The sequence below is a fragment of the Anabas testudineus genome, chromosome 1 (assembly GCF_900324465.2).
Source record: "Anabas testudineus chromosome 1, fAnaTes1.2, whole genome shotgun sequence".
NCBI lineage: Eukaryota > Metazoa > Chordata > Actinopteri > Anabantiformes > Anabantidae > Anabas > Anabas testudineus.
This window is the reverse complement of record NC_046610.1, coordinates 17416904-17435484: the sequence shown is the minus strand read 5'-3', so window position 1 is coordinate 17435484 and position 18581 is coordinate 17416904. Positions and strand designations below refer to the sequence as shown.

At 39.2% G+C, this 18581-nt stretch overlaps 1 protein-coding gene across 2 annotated transcripts in view; it reads right to left on the bottom strand.

Moving 5' to 3' along the window:
- LOC113162582 (zeta-sarcoglycan) overlaps nt 1-18581 on the bottom strand; it is a 117620-nt gene that overhangs the window by 67105 nt on the left and 31934 nt on the right. The window lies entirely within an intron of this gene.

Sequence of the window (18581 nt, the reverse complement as noted above, 5' to 3'; positions counted from 1 at the left end):
TCAAGGTTTGTAAGTGACGTGATCATTTTATCATGTGTGCTGGTAGGGTGGGTGTCTCTGGTGTGAGGCTGATACGATACGTATCTCGATACGCTTTCAGTGATGCGATACATCAAAGACGTGCATTAACTACAATTCACAATACAATACAATACAACTCCACCCCAGTAGCCTATGCTATGTTTACTGTACTTGACCAAGGAGCTCATACCATAGCACATCTACATGGCTCATTGACGTAAAGTAGATCTACTATAGGAGGAATAAAAATATCCAATTATTGGATCAATCACGTTTCTTATGTCTTAGTTCATTCTTTCCAAATTCGGCTGACCTGTCTGTCTCTTCCAGTCTGTCTCACTAACTGTTTAACATCACTCAGTATCTGTTTCCACAGCTGTGTACTCAAGCCTCATATGAGATACAAGTTTGCTGTCAGTCCAGTGACAGCATTTTGCTTTTATGGCTATGCCTCTGTGATGGCTCATCTAATTGGCTGACTATCTATAAAAGGCAATAGACATGTGATTAATAAGAGACACATTTAGCTGTCAGTCTAATAAAAAGCTTTCATCTCTCCGATCTTTGATCAGCATTATTCTCCTTCTGTCTCTTTCCAAAAAGCCAACCTCTGATCTGCATTAGTTTTCCAGTATTTATTGTACATAACTGAGTCCAGCAGTGTCGGTTTGCTCTCTTTTTGGTCCGCACCCATTGCTAAGCCGATTTTTCATTTCTTAAAAGCACGAAAAGAAAGAAAAAGAGATTTTGAAGCCTTCCTTTTTTACTGCATACTGTGAACAACAATGTAAATAAAACACCAGTGTGTTGATTCGACTGAGACAGACAGATGCTCTATAAGAGATAATTCAAATCTTAACAGCGGCTTCTGTACCTACACATATCCATTTGATTATGATGATGAGTCTGTCTTTTTGAGTCCCACTGGTGTACATAATTAGTTTGTACTAAGAAAGAGAAAGCAGTGTGAACGACAATAACAAGGCACAAATAATAGTGAAGTGGTGAATGAGTTTAAGAGTGGGCGAGTTAAGACAAACAGGGGATGCATTTAGATTCCTTGGAAAAGACAAGCAGATATAAATATATATATAGCGCCTGTGGTGTCCCACTATTTCTCCTTCGATTTTAATTCAACTAATTAGCAGGGACTATTAAATAAGTGATGTGTTTGTTGGTGTGCAGTACTAATTTGTTGTTTTCAGTCCCTATGGTCATATAACAGAAAATAAACCAGTGTTGTTCACGAGTTTACTCTGTGGGTACTTGGATTTAATATGTTCATGGGTCTTCATGTGCATTCAGGGGCCTTATCATCTATTTAACATTACATCGGTGTCCTCTACAAGTCTTATGTCAACAGTTTTTAGATCAGTTTAATCAATTTAAACCTCAGAGTGGCAGCTGCCATTAGCCAGTCAAGCCTTGAGATCATTATGTTTGTGTGTGCATGTGTGTGTGTGTTTGTGTGTTTATGTGAGTGCCAAGAGCAACATTTTAAGGCACAAGCACAAGATGGATTCAATGATTCATTGTATTCCATGTGTGCTGTACGTGCGGTGCACTTTTCTGCCCACACATGCATTTTGTATTTCCATACCCGGCTCTCTAAGTGTCTATTTCTCCACAAGAAGAACAGGTGTGTGCTATTTGCAAGTCTCCAGGCACCAACCGAAAACAGTTGAAACCATTAATCCAGCTCTCTTGCTAGATGAAAAATAATTTGCTGTCTTTTCACACCTTTCAGGCAATATCTTCATGATTCATCGAAAGATTCATAGTCTTGCAGTGTGACACTGCGAAATCCTGCAGAAATCTACTATCTCGAACCTTTTATTTTACTGTATTAAGGTAGTATTTACAATAAAAGGAAACGATATCTTGGTTCTGCAGACAAATCAGTTAAAAATATTGTACAAATGGGATCTTTAATATAAGCTGCTGCGATTCTGGAATTGTTTACTAGATGAACTAACATTTCTTCAGGGTCTCCACTGCACTTTGTCACCAAGTCCCATTGGTCTTTTTGGAAGAGTAATGCTCAAAGAATGGATTGTGTTTTTTTAACAAAAGGGGGAAAAGGTGGATATTGATATAAAAAGATGGAATGAGCGAGTGAAACAGAAGAGTTGTGTAATTGGGGTAAGAAGAGGTTAAGTCAGGATCTAGAACTAGGTGCACAGAGAGCAAGAGTTGGGTAGGTGGGTGGATATAAGAAGGAGAGCTAAGCAAGGACCTCCGTGCTTCAGGCTTGCTGAGCGATAAATCTTAAAACGAGGAGAGAAAAAGAAGAACAGGGGGAGCGAGATAGAGATGGAAAGCATAGGAAGGTAAACTGCAGAGCATTTATTTTAGAGATAGACACACCAAAGAGATCTATAAACAGAAGCCACTACATCAGTCCTCCACTTTCTGCTTTTCCACAATAATGTATGGTGTTTAAGAGGCTAGCCAACAAAGTCACACTCCTTCAGGAAATGTATTCCAGCTGTATACGAACAGCTGGAGGACACTATACACTGAGATGAGACACATTCCAGATTCACATCATAGAGTATGTATATAAACATAATTTTTTACCTCCGTTTCCCCTTTTTCCGTCTAACAAAGACACAGTAGTCAGACCAAAGGCCAGTTTTCAGATTGACTGACCTTCATTTCCTATATATAGATATAGTTACTATATTGATGTATACTGATGACGCATATACATACATGCATACAGACTTCACAAACCAGTCTGCAGTCCTACTCCACTCAAGGTCACTACACTTACACCCAGTATTTAAGTATGCAATGGGTGTTCAAACATTAACAGGCTTGAAGAACAGGATACTGAAATCTCATTTACACACAAATACAGAGCAACCAAATCAAGGAGGACGAACGTCTACGGCTACAACATGGTCATATTTTCCTATATAGAAGCAAATTTTCCCTCAGGTCCCGTGTCCCGTGGCGTGGTAGAGGAGAGGGAACGAGACAAGATAAGTGGAGAGGACGGAGGAGGAGAGCAGAGCAGAGCAGATAAAGTTGCAATGCTCCATTTGCCATGAAATATTCCCCTGTGGTACAAATACTTGAGGTGAAAGAGGAATAAGTTAACTCTGGAGAAGTTTGTTTGTGTGTGAGAGAGAGAGAAGTTGTTTGTGTCTGTGTGTTAAGTGTGGCAGACAAACTGCCCAAAAACTGCTCTGCATCAGCGGCTGTATGCGTATGTAATTCACGTGTGCACGGCACAAGCGACAACGACCGCGTTCACCTGTTTCTGTTCCTGTATCTGATGCATGTGTGTTTGTGTGCGTCTGTGTGTAAGTGTGTTTATGCTTGCCCACGCAGACATGTCTTGCTGCTAATAGATTATTGATCAGGGTCAGTTTCTGGGACGTGTGTCGGCTCAGACGCACACACACAGACACACACACTGACTTGCAGTCTTCACAATTCCTTCATTGAAAACAACTTCCAGGCAACTACTTACAAAATTTGTCTTTGATTGTTTCTTGCCTGTCAGTTTCTTTGGCTTTGAGATGATGGATGCTGCGTAGTCGTGCATTTCAAACAGCAATCTTTGGAAAGATACAGTGTATTTCATAATTAATGGCGTCTATTACTGGTGCTAATATGTTTTATTGTGCTGCTACTCTTCTTTCTTCCTGTACTTTGCTCATTGTCTCTGTTATATCCAATTTCTCAGGGGATCATAACAGATCCCTTTTCATTTTTTGTACAACACCCATGGTTATATGGATGTTTGTGTGTGTTTCTTCTCTAATGCTTAGACAGGCATTTCTCTTTAACCCTGTCACCTCTACAAAGCGAGGACAATCCATTCCATCAAAGCAAGACAGATCAGATAGTCACCATGGCTAGCTGAAGTAAATAACACTTACATCACTGGTCTATTACTAGCCTACAGGCTGTTGGTTCCAGCTCTAATCTGGATGTGAAGTTATTATTGCCAGGGGGAACAAAGCATAAGCATTTACTGGTTTATCCTTTGCCTGAAGGTTGGCGGCTTCAAATCTGATTTACAGTATCAGACACTACAAGCGTAGTTAAAAGAAATGAAACAAAACAAAATGAAAAAGAAGGAAATAGCACAAGAAGTGAGGAGGATGTAGCTTTGATCACTGACTGATTTTCAAGAGTATGACAAGCTGAGCACCTACAGTAACTGCATCAGCATGTGCTGAGCTCCTAAGTGACCAGTCAGTTAATTATATATCTCGTCGTCCTCTCAACACTTCCTTATGTGTCTTTTATCTAGCTCTGCCTTCCCAGCTTGTTATCCCGTAGTCATAGCCACTGAATAATGTATGCTGGGCCTCTCTTTCCCCCCGAGAGGAGCAGTGTTGGAAAAGATGAGGCTGCTACAAACTCAATACTCTTATTCACTGGGGGCTTGAGACTGGTAGTTTTCATGTTCTTAGTTTCTATAAAGACCCAATTCTTTTAAATAGTACAGGAAGAAGTGTCGTGCGATTCTCTGTCTGCTTAGAAACACTTTGAAGAAGGAATTGAGCATAATTTGCAAGACTTTTCAGAACTTTTTCAGATGGAGTCCGAGTGTTCATCCTGCTGGAGAATTTAAGAACAAATCAAGTGTAACAATTAGTTCTTTTGCCTCGAAATGATAAATCACTAAGCTTGTTTAGCCATGCAAATTCTGTGCAGTTTTATCATTCTTTGCATACACAACACAGTCAAGGGAGGAAAAATAATATATATATTTTTTCACCCATCGTCTCTAACATTCTTTAGTGGGCCAACCTTTGTGTTTGCATTTGGTTTCTGAACTGAGGCTTTAATCAAAGCTCCTCAGGGCTTTTTGGCTCATTTTCTAGCAGTTCAGTGTGTCTTGTGGTTTGTTAGTGTCTCATTGCTGTGACAGGGATTTCCTGATGTTGGCCTCTCCGCAGAGCTCTCAGCCATGTGATGAAATCCCCAGTCGAGTAGTTGCCTCCATAATTACTGGGAATGGTTTACAAGGGCAGGACATGAGAGATATGAAGTGGATTTTCTTGATGGCGAAACACTGCATAAAATGGGACATGGGAATGGTTTACAAAGATGAGAGAAGAGTGTGAGAGGCACAACTGGGAATTGGTCTAAGGGATAAGACATGATGGAGATAAAAAGGACAGAGAATGGTCCAACCCCTTGGAGCTGAATGAACCTGTTGGAACTCCATAATTTAGAAACGCTGTTTCTCAACCAAAAGTGTGTCAGCTACATCTACACCAACGTGCTCCTTGTGCTTTTAACACAACCCACATGTCAGCATGCGTATCACTTGCACTGTAGGTAAAGGAAATGTGACCGGAGCATATTTTTAGGCTTCAAGTCTATTTTTCTGCATTTACATGCCTAACCACAGTAAGTGTTTATTGGACTCTAAGTGCTTCCAAGATGGGTCTAAAACCCAAAGGTCTCCTGTGTAGACACACACGCAACACAAAAGCCACTGCCAATGCTCTGCTAATGTGCTGTTCATGCTATGTTTTCTGAATAAACATGGCGTAATATGCTGTGAACATATTTTTATCAAGTAATTGATGCATTTATCTTATTCCTTCTTAATATGCAATAAACCATGAACTACTGTAGAGGACAATTTAAATTTTGCTTCCGTCATGCTAGCTTTAATGATTCACCACATCTCTAGCTCTTGGTTTCTGGCAGGCAATTTTCAGTTTATTGTTTTGGTTTAATGTTGTGCACATTGCGTCTAGGTAACTAAGCATTTGTTTTCCACTTTAAATTTAAGCAAGAGCCTCTTGGCTGGAACACTGTTTGATTTTTCAATCATCTATGGATTATGATCCTTATGGGAGCTTCTTATTGTTTTGCTCTGATTATTGGCTATTTTACAGTTGTGCCAGGCCCCAAAAACCTAGGAGGGAATTATTACGTCAGCTGTGCCATGCTGATGTTTGAGTATATCGTTGCAAGTATCTCAGTGACAGATCTATTGTGTCTGTGCTGTGCTTTGACAAAGTTTCCCTCCAAGTCAAGCTTTCAAATCATATACTGTTTTATACACATACATGATGCAGAAAAAATACCCATTAATTTATTCAAATCACTTCAATATACTAGTACTTAAAATATGTAATGTTTATTTTCACAAAACAAATGAATGAAGAAGAACTGAAAAGTAGAAACAGCATTAAACCTATTTACTAACTGTCCCTGTAATAAATGAAGGGAAGCAGCTTCTTAAGTTCTGGCAAAGCGCCTTAAGAAATCCATCCTCATCTAGAGCACTGGGGTTGACAGGGTGGAAGAGAAAGACTGTTGCAACTTCAGGGATTGAATGCGACAAGCAGACATCTCTGCCTGGCCCCGTCCTCTTCCCATTCATTTGTTAACTTTTAACTCTCCTTATTGGAGATGCCTCTAGAGCCCTTCCTAATATTGTTTGCTAATGTTTTCCAATGAAATCAGAGATAATTCTTTCAATCAAGACTGCCAAATAGCAGCAGCTGCTGTTTGGTAGAAGAAAAAAACAGTCACATGTAAGCCACTACCAAAGTGACTGTGTGTGCTACTTAATCAACAAATCTGCACTGATGTCACAGTACTTTCCTCAAATTATTCACCAGGCCTGCAGCACTTAACCATTAGGTGCTGTCCCTTCAATTTACCACAGGAGGTCTGCTCTGTGATTATAAATACAGATTATAAATGCATGACGATACTCATCCTGAGGCTGTTTTTACCGTGGCTGGGGACTTGCAGACTGTAATTTAAAGACGAGCTTAAGAAAATATTAAAAACTACTTCCTGTTCAACACATAGTGTTCAGCAAGTGACAGCTTTGTGTGACCATGTGACTGTTTTCTGTCTCTATATGAGCAGCTCAAGGCTGCAAACCACAAGTCAGACATTGAACTGTCAATATTGGCCACATACCAGCATGCAATAAACAGATAGCTGCACATACATGATTATTGAACCAATACATTTGTAGCAGTCTACATAGCTACATAGATGGAAAAAAAGCAACAGATAATAGAAATGATGTCAAAGGTGTAGCTTTTGGCTCATAAGGTCTTCAGTCTGCACATTTCTTTGATGGTCAAAAATGTTAACTGCTCTTAGCGACCTCTATCACAGTCAACTAAAAGTGTTGGCGGAATAATTATGGTCACTGGCTCCTAAGCTGCTGAGCAAAACAAAGCAATATAACTCCATCTTCCAAAAGAAACCAGCAAGCAAAATGCAATATTGAAAAAAAAAAAGAAAGAATCCAATCCAATTTGAAGGAGTGTTTGGAGCGTCACAGGCTGCCATTTTATGACAGTAGGTTATTTAGAAGGTGTAGCTGGAAAGTTTATCTATGTATTTGAATTATGTTTTGATATGAGGCTGGTTTATAATAATAAGCATGCATTTAAATTTCTCTGAATCCCAACTCATTCCACCAAAGCAGGGAACTACAAAGGTTTTACAACCACCTTTCAAGCCTGCAGGAAGTGAGTCTTTACATTTCAAAATACAGGTGTTTGCAAAATATTCCTTTAGGAAATTTGTGAGCTGGAGTGTTTTCCAGCTGAACTTGCATTGTTCGTGTAACTGAAATGAAATGCTACTGTTCGACTATATCTTTTTTATTATGCACTTCACACACACACACACACACACACACACACACACACACAGGAATTGTGCAATATGTAATTAAAGCTGAACCACATTGTACCAATGATCTGCATACTGGTAATTAAATCTGATCAGTGTGTGTCTAGTCAGTGCAAGCTTGTGTGTCTTCTTGTGCATGTGTCTATGACTCTTTCTCTTTCTCTCTCTCTCTCTCTCTCTCTCTCTCTCTCTCTCTCTCTCTATATATATATATATATATATATATATAAGTGTGTGTTTAATGTCATAAGGTCACAGCAGTGTAATGCCACACTCCCGTCCAGTTAATTAATTCAAATGTCCACCCTTAATTAATTTCAGACAGAGGATTATGACTGTTCCCCTGGAAACAACCTGTGAATACATTACACCTGCACGGTACATGGTGTGTGCTGGCGTTTGTGCAAATGTACAGATGTTTTTAGTATTGACATACATATTAACAGTATGTTATAATGAAGTGTTTGTGTTTATGTATGTGCTGTGTTTATATAGTACAAACGTTTATGTGGGTGCATCTTATCAATTGTATTTAGTTACAGATACATATTTCTATAACTTTGAGTAGAGGGAGTTTTGTCCAGGGACACCAACGAACCAACCACCAACAATGACGTTCATACAACAACTGCTGTACCAACAGAGCCATGCTGTACCAAATTCTGTCCAGCTCCTGCATCAGTGCTGTAATTTGCCATGATTAATAATAATAATAATAATAATTTCATTGTCTAACTGGGAATTCACATTGAAAGTGAGTAGTGAGCTGTGCATAACTGAAGCAGTACTTTATTCAAACCACACAGACTCTGACCTGTGTCTATCTATCTATCTATCTATCTATCTATCTATCTATCTATGTATCTATCTATCTATCTATCTATCTATCTATCTATCTATCTGTTTTTTCTATAACAATTTTCATAGTAAGTGGCCTGTCACTTTGACAGACATCTTTCACTTACTGATGTTCTTTATAGTGTAGTTTTCACCAATAGCAAAATAGAAATCTTTGAAGGATATGGAAATTAAAAGAACAGTTAATTCTACATGATGTATGAGTCAGTAATCAGACATTTTTGAAACAGTTATTGGAACGCAGTGGGGTCCTGGTTTTTTTTTAGACAGCTGAGAAAGAGTTAAGAAATCATAAAAAGATTATATTCAGCATGCTTTCTGAAAATCATATAAAAGCCCGCCAGAATCTACTTGCTGGGCAGTGTGCTGTGCATTACCATATTGCTCTGTAATGAGTCTCTAGATGAGTTCATGGAAACACTGAGTGCTGATCTTCACTGGACAGGATATAGCTACCAAAATGTGCATCTTAGTCCTTACCCTTAAATTATTGAAGAGAACCAAAACAAACTGACAGGGTGTAATAACTTTAGCGAGCAGCTGTGGAAGACCCGAGTGAACAGGTGAACCACAGGTGAAACAAAGATACCGACCAGTATACTGGTCAGAGGAAAGTGAAGCTGCACTCCAAACACTTTAGGCCTATTTTTGTGCCTCCATGCCAGCGATAACCAGGCCCAGAGGTATTATGTATGTCCTTCCCTCCATCTGTTCATCCATCTGTCCATTCATCTGTCTGGTCATCCAGTTTTTGTGAATGTATTATCTAAAGAACGCCCCTTCAACTTTGACTTAAAAATCAACTTAGACTAAATGATGGACTGATTACAATTTGGTGGCAGTAGGTGAAATTTAAGCTCACATCTCATCTCATGTTCATCCAACTTGTGCCCATTTTTTTGAACAAGATATATACTAGTTGAAGGAATTCATTTAAAATGTATACAACTGTCAAATTTGAATCAGTGATGAACTGATTAGATTTCAGTGGCCAAAGGTCAAGGTTGTAGTGACCTCACATTCAGCCAGTACTAGTGAACTGATGTGATGTAATGTCTCAGAACGCCTTGGGGGACTTTCTTCACAAAGTGTAACTTCAGGTCAAAGATAATTTGATTAGATTTTGGTGGTCAAAGGTCAAGTTCACAGTGACATCCTGTGTGTCCTATCCTCGTCAATGCTATATCTCCTAAATTCCTGGAGGGAATTTTATTACATCTAGTGCAAACATCCGTAAAAGTCACTAGTTAGTGGAGGCATACAACCGCAATGCAGTCATTTTAGTTTAAACTAGTTTTCATCATGCTGTGACTCATGTTATAGGTTTAAGCCACTCGAGTGAACATGAATCCTGCTCATGTTAGATTCTATATACTTAATTTCACATGGTGATTATGCTGTAAAACGCTTTAATACATTTTATCAAACGCCTCGCTCTGGCTGCAGAATGAAACATCATGGTCTTGACAGTCCCTTTACCTAATATACTGTAGGCTTTAATTTCCCCACTGATGCTATCATTGAAACTAGCTGTGGGCTAAAAGATAAATTTATCTATGCAAAGCTATCTGTTCGCCTGATCACTATGCCAATTACTGCACACAGGATTTGGGGCTAATTGAACCTAAATATACATGGAAATCTCGATTCTACAGCATCACAGTTGTTCCTGCTTTAAATGTTGGCTGTGAACAACGGCTGTTAGAGAAGAACAGGACAAACAATTCTACACAGAGCTACAGAGTAATGTAGGGTTTTCAGTAATAAAGTCTAAAATAAAACTTGGGTATCAATAACAAGTGTATAAAGTTCACTAAATCAAAAAATAAATGGAGAGCTGGCACACAGCTGGAGTGCTTGTGTTCGTTGTTTACTACTGCAAATGACAGCAATGCAGCATTTATGCATGTGGAGCCATGCGCTGGTGCGAGCCAGATTACTTACGAAGACGGTACTCGACAGCAGGCATTACTTAATAAGCATTAGGCAGTGATGCATAGAGCATCTCAAATCTGACTCTTTTCTTTCTTCCAAACCACAATAATTAACGAACAAAAGCTAAAATGCGCTTCTGCTGTGTTGAAGGATATCACTGCTTTGTGACATTCATTAAAGACATTTAGGGCAACAACATGAAAAAAAATTACTTCCACTCTTTCAGTGAATATCAATTTAATGATTTCTAAAGTTCTGCAAGCACAGTCCACTTCTTGTTTGCTGTAGGCAAACTCACTGTTGCACAGCTCCAAGTACCAGGGAATACAAACTACGCTTATACATCTGAGTAGTCAACCACTCATCCTTACTCTAGGGCTCAGGTGACAAGATTAAATATTACACTGTAATATATATTATGTTTTTTAGTGCCTGTGGTGTAAGAGAGAAATGTAAAGGATTTGTTTGACCCAACATCTTAATAAAATGTTAATCTGGCTATTTCGGTTTGGTGGAGGAGCGCTTTCTGTTTGGCGCCTGAAACTCTTAAAGGTAGATGAACAATTTGATGGACTTTGTGTGAAGCAATATCCATTTTAATGACGGTATTATCAAAATTCTTACATTTAACATGGCACAGCATGATGTGCCCTTTTTATCCAGTCAAGTTCTGTGACGAGGGGATTTGTTGTGGCTTTTGGATGATGTGACCTCTGAGACAGCAGCTGGAGGAAGGGATGGAATGATCTTTTGGAGGGAGGGATTAATATTCTTATTCATTTTGTCTCATTTCCTCTCTCCCCTCAAGGGCCAATGTGACTTTCATTCTCCTGACATTCTGAAAAATGCTGGTAAATGTTAATGGGGACTATTTTTAAATGGGTCGCGACCACATCTGGCACACGTACATGCCGGACACTCAGATACCGGACACACAGAAATTTGGACGTTTGCCCACACAGAACAGAAAAACAAACCATCGCACACACACACATCCACATTCTCAACTACAAACTCTTCTAAACTTGTGTAAACTACAGTTAATGACTGTGTGCTTGCTATAAAAATACTTAAATAATCCTCACTTCCCCTGCCCTTTAACCTCTCTAAGTCAAACTTTTCTCTCTTCTTTTTTCTATTATCTTAAATTTAACTTCAGTGGTGCAGCTGACTTTTCATTTGATATCTTTTTTAACGTTGCAGGGGACGCAAAAAAAAAGCTGAGACATCTGACAAGCCCTCTGCATGTGTCTACATGGTGGAGCTCTCATGTTCTGACGTCAACACTTACTATCACTGACAGTGTGTCTAAGCCATTCCTTTCTGCAGGCTGAAGGCCAAAGAAATTCTCTTGTGGTACCACCCGCTAAAGTTGACATGCTGTTTAAATCAAATACACTCTATATTCGTTGACTTGGGGGACGCAGCACGTTCTTTTATGCTAGACGGGTGAGTTATACTTTCTGAGCAATAGGAAATGGAAATAATCAAATATAGTGAAAGAAAGCAGCACCTTACTTTGTCTGGAATCATTTTATACAGGCTGAACAGAAGCTGAGTGAAATCGAGTAATAAGAATCACAAGCCATGGATATTTTCTTTGATTTAAAAAAAAAAAAAAGACTGAAAGCTTCAGATGAACTGTGTGAATCTTGGATGTCCACGACATGCAGATTTGGAAAATTCTATCTTAACAAATATCATGAACTAAACCTGTGCAATCTTTTTGTTTAATAAAAGTAAGTAGAGCAATGTTTAGTTCAATATTTCCAACTGCATGTATTACAATAAAGCAGTGGTAGTGCTATAAGAACCAGCAGTACCACAAGTGATGGACATTTCCTAAAAGTGCATTCATCTGTCACTTGACAGGCTTCTTTAGCTCCAACTGACTGGTGGTGAGTCCCTGGTGTTTAACCTTTGAGGAGTCTTCAATGGCACATTGTGTTTGCTAATGCAGTTTCCTAATTTTGAAAGGATAATTGGTCACTCGGATCACTGTGGACAAATGCACAGTGCTGGCATTCAGTCCAAAGTTTAATAACAATTCACACTTACTAACAGTGCAAATGACACCACCGTCAGATAGAACTTCTTTGCTTTGAGCCTGTTTTTATTGGCATTATCAGTCCACAATAGTGCAACAAAACACACCAAGCAACATTACCCATAGCAACTGTCACCTCAGTAGTGCAACAGTACAGTACTCTTCATATGCTCACCACACATACTGATACAGTGACAGAACTGACAATGCTATAGAGTCAATATGTGAGGACGACACCCAATTTGAATCAAATTTTCCCCGGACCTCCTGTTGAAAACGTTTCCAAATTATCCTCCTGTTTTGTACGTGAAAGGTTTCACATTCACAGGGCGGTATTATATAAAGCAGTGCGAACATAAAAACATGCCACTCTCTATCCTCGACAAAAGTACAATAAAAGAAGATAACATAAAAAAGCTATTATTCTCTAGAAGAAACCCGCTACCGCCATGCGCCCCAGGTGACGTGCAATTAAAATCAAGTGTGCTTGACAGGAAGACTCCATGGCATTCTTTTCTTTATCACAAACAAAAGAGATAAATAGAAGCTCAAACAAAAATTACCTTTCATTCTTTACAGAAAGTTGGAAGTGTGAGCCATGTCAGGCAACATACTATTAAAGTCAGACAGCGCCACACTGTAACTGTTACACTTGCCACGGTGCAACAGTTTCACAGCAATAGCCCTGGAATTATAGCATATACCAAGGACTGCATCCGTTCAGTTACATTTATCCAGGATTGTTTACAATGCTGCAAAGTCAAAATCAATAGGGTCTGCCAAGATGGGAACAGCCTAATGCTCCATTAGAACTCTCTGCTATTCAATTACAGCTCCAGAGTTGGAGAAGTTTCAGCTAGCTCAGGTCCCTAGAGAAGAAGCACAGAGAAGTATGAGGCAGAGAAAGGGAGTAATAAATCTAAAACTGACAAACAGCAAAAATAAAGTTCTGGCATCCTCCCACCTTCACCCACTCCCCATATTTTTCAGTCTTCCTCGAAGCTGCAGCACAGGACATGGATGAAAGGAGTTCTTTAATTGTTGCTTTGAACTTTGTCATTATGTTCAAACATCCATCTGTTCACATGTTGCTGTTCAATCTCATTCCCTGTTTTTGCCGTTTTAATTATCATTTTGTTTGGCTCCACCTCCGAAGACGTTCTGTTTTATTTATGTCTCTCTCATGACATGCATGAATCTACCCTATGTTTATCACGTGTCAAGATTTTCTTTCACACCAGGAAGTTAAAGCCTCTATACAGGCAGTCTACTGCACATAAGTAGGCCTGTCTCCAGAGAGCCAGTACCAATACATAGGTGAGAGAGAAAAAGGATAAAAAAATAAAAGATAAAATAAAGCAATGAAGGAGAAAATAGATGGATAGAAAGAAATGTCAGAGACAGAAAATAGAAAAAGGGAAAAGAGCAAAATATAAAGAAAAGTCAAACATAAAAAAAATAAAATAAAAAAGCGAAGGGGACAGCAAGAGGCCAGAATATAAGAAGTTCTCTTTGTGCCTCCCATGATGGTGATAGGTCGTCACAGGGTCCCTATGGGGACAATTACAGGGCCTGGTGGCAAGAGTCTGTGTTTGTGTGTGTGTGTGTGTGTGTGTGTGTGTGTGTGTGAGGACGTGTGCACTTGTGCATGTGTGTGTTACTTAAAATGAGCCTTTGTGGGAACAGTTGAGAGAGGGCGAGTTACAGAGAGAACACTGCAACCACGGTGCACCTTTTAAAATACACAAATCAGTGTGGCTGTAGCCTACAAATACTGCTCTCTGAATATTAGCCCACAGAGTCGGGCTTCCAGCAGAGTCATCTTCCAAGTGCATATGGTTAAGACATATGCAAAGTGAATTCTTCATACAGACTGAGTACTTAAGTACTGAGTATTTAAACCTAACCAAACCATGTGTTTCCATGTCATAAACAAAACCTTTTCAGCAGTGATTTATATTTTGACATTTTAATTAGCATTTTAATTTGGATGATTTCTTCATTCATCTACTACTGTATATTTAACCTGTTCAGACTGCTTGTCACTTGCCTGCCTTCTGCCTTTTTTTTTTGTTTTGTAAGTTTCATTTGAATACATCTCTCGCCTGACCCGTTGCCTGTTTATGGATTCTGTTCTTGGATTGTGGGTTTCGGACTGTTTGCTTCATTTGACTGATTTCCTGGAAACAACTTGTAAACAGATTGACTACTGCATATTTGGATCTCCTTTTGCTGCTGCCTCTGCTCAGTTCTCTCCACTCTCCTTTCTGCAGTTCTCACCTGCCTCACCATTTCACTGGCCTTGGATTAACCTCTGACCTGCCTCCTAGCTCCTGTGTCTTTGAACTCTATTACCCTGCTACCCTTACCGCTTCCCCGGCCCGGACTCTGCCCCTACACTACTACCCAGTTTCAGGTCTGACCTTCATCTCCCAGCATTCCTTTTACCACTTCCTGTTCACTTTCTGGTTCCAGACCCACTCCCTTAGCTCCCGTGAGTTCCTGCCCTCATTCTGAACTTCCTTTATTAACTACAGTGAGGTACATTTTTTAAGTTAAGTGTAAATAAGCAAATGCGTCTTAAAGAAGTGACCTCCTTTTTCCAATGTAGCAGGGTTTCTGTATATAAAAGCTACTCTGGTGTCTCTTAAAACTTCTGTGATGCCTCCAGATTCCTGCTGAGTAGCGTGCTGTGCTTCTTTAGCATCTTCCAGTTTTTGCCTGGTGCCTTGCAGTGCTTCCTTGCCAGATCATCTATGTTGCCAAGTGCTCAAGCGACTCCTGCCTATAGCTGTTATGTGCATGCCTGATGGATGCTCGAAACATACCCCTTCCTATCGTTCACTGGTGTTCTGCCTGAAGACGAAGTTTGTTTGTTTATTTGGCTTAGATGTGCCTACTGTTAGGTACATTACTAGTGAGCAATGCTTTGGGGAAAAATAATCACATTAATCCTTTGTGCTGGTTGAAATAAGCAGGGAATGTTCAGTGCTTCAGTCAAGCACACTGTGTGACTGTGTGCTCTAAACCTCCATTGTGGATTTTATTGTTAGATACTAATTTCTGTTTTTATATACGAGAGTCAAGAGTGAAGTAAAATATGTATGTGAAGTAGGGGGCATAAAAACACACATAATCATAAATTACTTCTAAAACAAAATCCCAACTTGTGCAGCAAGGCTTTCTTCTGTTAGAATTTACCTCAGGACTACAAAGTGATATTTATTCGCCTGCAAGGCAAGTAAAACAAAACCAGAATATAATTAAACCATTTGTTCCTTGCAGGAGATACGGAAATTAAAACTAAAAACACACTGTAAAATAGGTTTAAATTTATGCTACATGTTGAGGAGGTAAGAGTTAGGTTTAGCGCTATAGTTCTTTTCTTTAGTTTCACTATGCGTTTATTGAATTCACGCCTTTTCCTTCACCTCTTTACACCTGTTTTCCTCTCTCTGACTCCTTTTACTAATTCTACCCTTCTTTCCTCCCTTTTTCCGCTCCTCCTTCTCTGTCGTTTGCATTCGCTCACCTGCACTTTGTCTTTTCATCTTTCTCTCTCCTGCGCTGTGCCGTTTTCCCTCCTACCCAGCCAATCTAATTTCTGTGCGTTGCTGCTGTTGTTAGTGTGCGGTTTATTTGCAGCATTCTCTATTTAGCTCTCTCTGGGAGTCACAATGTTCCATTTACCTCTCACACAAAGCTCTGCTGAGGGATGGCCCTGATTATGCAAAATATGTGAGTGTGTGCGTGCGCGCGTGAGAGATATTTTTTGAAGGCATAATACAGCTGTGTGGGTGGGATGTCATCTTCATCCGCACTTCTTCCTACATCTGTTTATTTCCTAAAATGTATTTTCGCAACACTTGCCGATTAAATATATTTTTTCCTCTTTTGTTCTGTGATAATTTAAGTAAAGTTTTGCCACTGGGGACAATTCAAAAATTGAATCTCAATTTCATTTGAAATGATTACATTTTCATTCACTATTTACCGTTTGATTATGTTGTCATTTTTGCAGGTTTCATGACTGTTTCAGCTTTCAGTTAAAAATTTTAGCTTCTTGTTTATAAGTTTGTCTTTGAAATAAAATTAAACATACAGTATGGCGCCCGTTTGGCTCCGTACACTTGTACACTATGTTCAGATTTCACTGGTTTTGTGTGCTTCTGTCCTCAATAGCTATAGAGAGCAACAGCCATCCAACTCCCCTCTCAAAAACTAACTTTAGCTTTATACATTTTTTTTCAAACTGTACTTTGGAAACAAAATTTGATACTGTAGCGTTCAAAGCACACTTTGTTTCAACCTTGGCAACCACTGCCAAATGCTGTAGTTTCCCTATCTTCTTGTTTAGCACCGTTTACCTGAACCCAAGCCTCCAGTGGTCTGCCACAACTGTGCCTTCACCTTTGCCTTTCCACTCCCTCTATCCATATTTGCCATTGTCTCACTTTTACACTTCTCTATCACTCTCCATGCTGAAGCACTCTTATCTCATGGGTCTTGTTGTGTGTATCCATGTAACTAGGTTCTGGTTTAACTGTAAGATGATATCCACCACAGCATGGGTCATTTTGCTTCAATGGAAATGTTGATGAGTATAAAACACCAGGAGCTTCAATCGCCAGTCATCCAACAGTGCAGAATTATTGTTCCAAGATTTGTACAGTAGCTTGTTGGGCTCAGCACTGTTTGAGGTTCACGTACTGTATATTATCGTGACCTATGTGGCCATTTAACATAGCAGACGTCTTTAAAACAGTTGGAGATCCAACAAAGTTGCCAATTGGCCCTGCTATTTTCCCATCCACTTGCCATTTTATTTATTTCCCCTCTCATTCCCGTACCACAATCCTTTGTCTTTTATATTGCCTTTCCCTTTTTTTCTATGGATCTGCCTTTTGTTTCCCAATTTCTCAACAGTATGTCTTCTCACAAAACAAACAGTAGGCTGTTGTGTCCTCAGGGTGGTTAGTGGATACTTCTGATTCAGCATACTCCCCACCAGTGCAACCGCACTTCCCAGTAAAAGTGCAGTGACTGTCAATATCAAAACACCAGCTCGCCTGCTGTTTAGAAAATGTGAGGGCAACCTGCTGCTTGCTTTCATGTGGGAAGATAAGCCCTGCCTCAATCAAACACTCACATACACTCAAACTTGCACATAACACACTAAAATGCTCTCGTTTCCTTACAGACACAAAACATCAATATCAGTTGATAAAAGTTTAAAAAACAAGTTTTGCAGGCAAAAATATCAATAGATACTTGTAGGTGCACACAACCCTCACAGAGGGAATGGTTGACAATTATACACTCATTGAATCCACATCTACATTGTGCACAGACAGATAGGCACAAACGGTTATCAAAGTGCAAAAGCTTGTAAAGGAAAACAACAACATCTCATACATTTACAGCATAGTTTCTCATCTTTCCTTGTGTCAAGAGAGGGTGGCAGTCTGCATGCTGTAAAGCATTGATGAGCAAAAGAAGTAGGGTGATGCAGCTTTCAGGTGTTGAACAGTAATGTAGGAATGTAATGTTACTGAAAATATAAACTGGCAATAATAAAAAAAGCTAGACTTAATATTATTAATTCAGGTAATGTCATTTTATTATGTTACTTAGGTTTAAGTTTCATTTTCATTATGTACTTTATAATGAAATGCATAGTTGCACAGCATAGTATTAAAATGTTTTGAGGTTTAAACCCTAACCAACACTTTTTACATTAGATTTTTCTTATATTTATTTTTTACATTGGACTGTTATTGCCTCCTACACTGCCCGTTCAGCAGAGCTCACGACCTTCTTCAATTGGACAGTTCTTAACCAAGTTTTTCTTTTTAACAACCACAGGGTGTGTTTTCTGACATGTTTGTTTAAGAAATGAGAAGCTACTCACTGCATCCGTTAGGTTTAAATTACTAAAGTCTTTTTTTTAACAGACAGTGTCCAATGTACAAAATGTAGCAAATGATGCCAAGAAAATGGGTTAAAATAAAGTGTGAAAATTCAGTGTTTCTCCTCTTTACTGTATGTTAACATGTTAACATGGTCAAAGGTC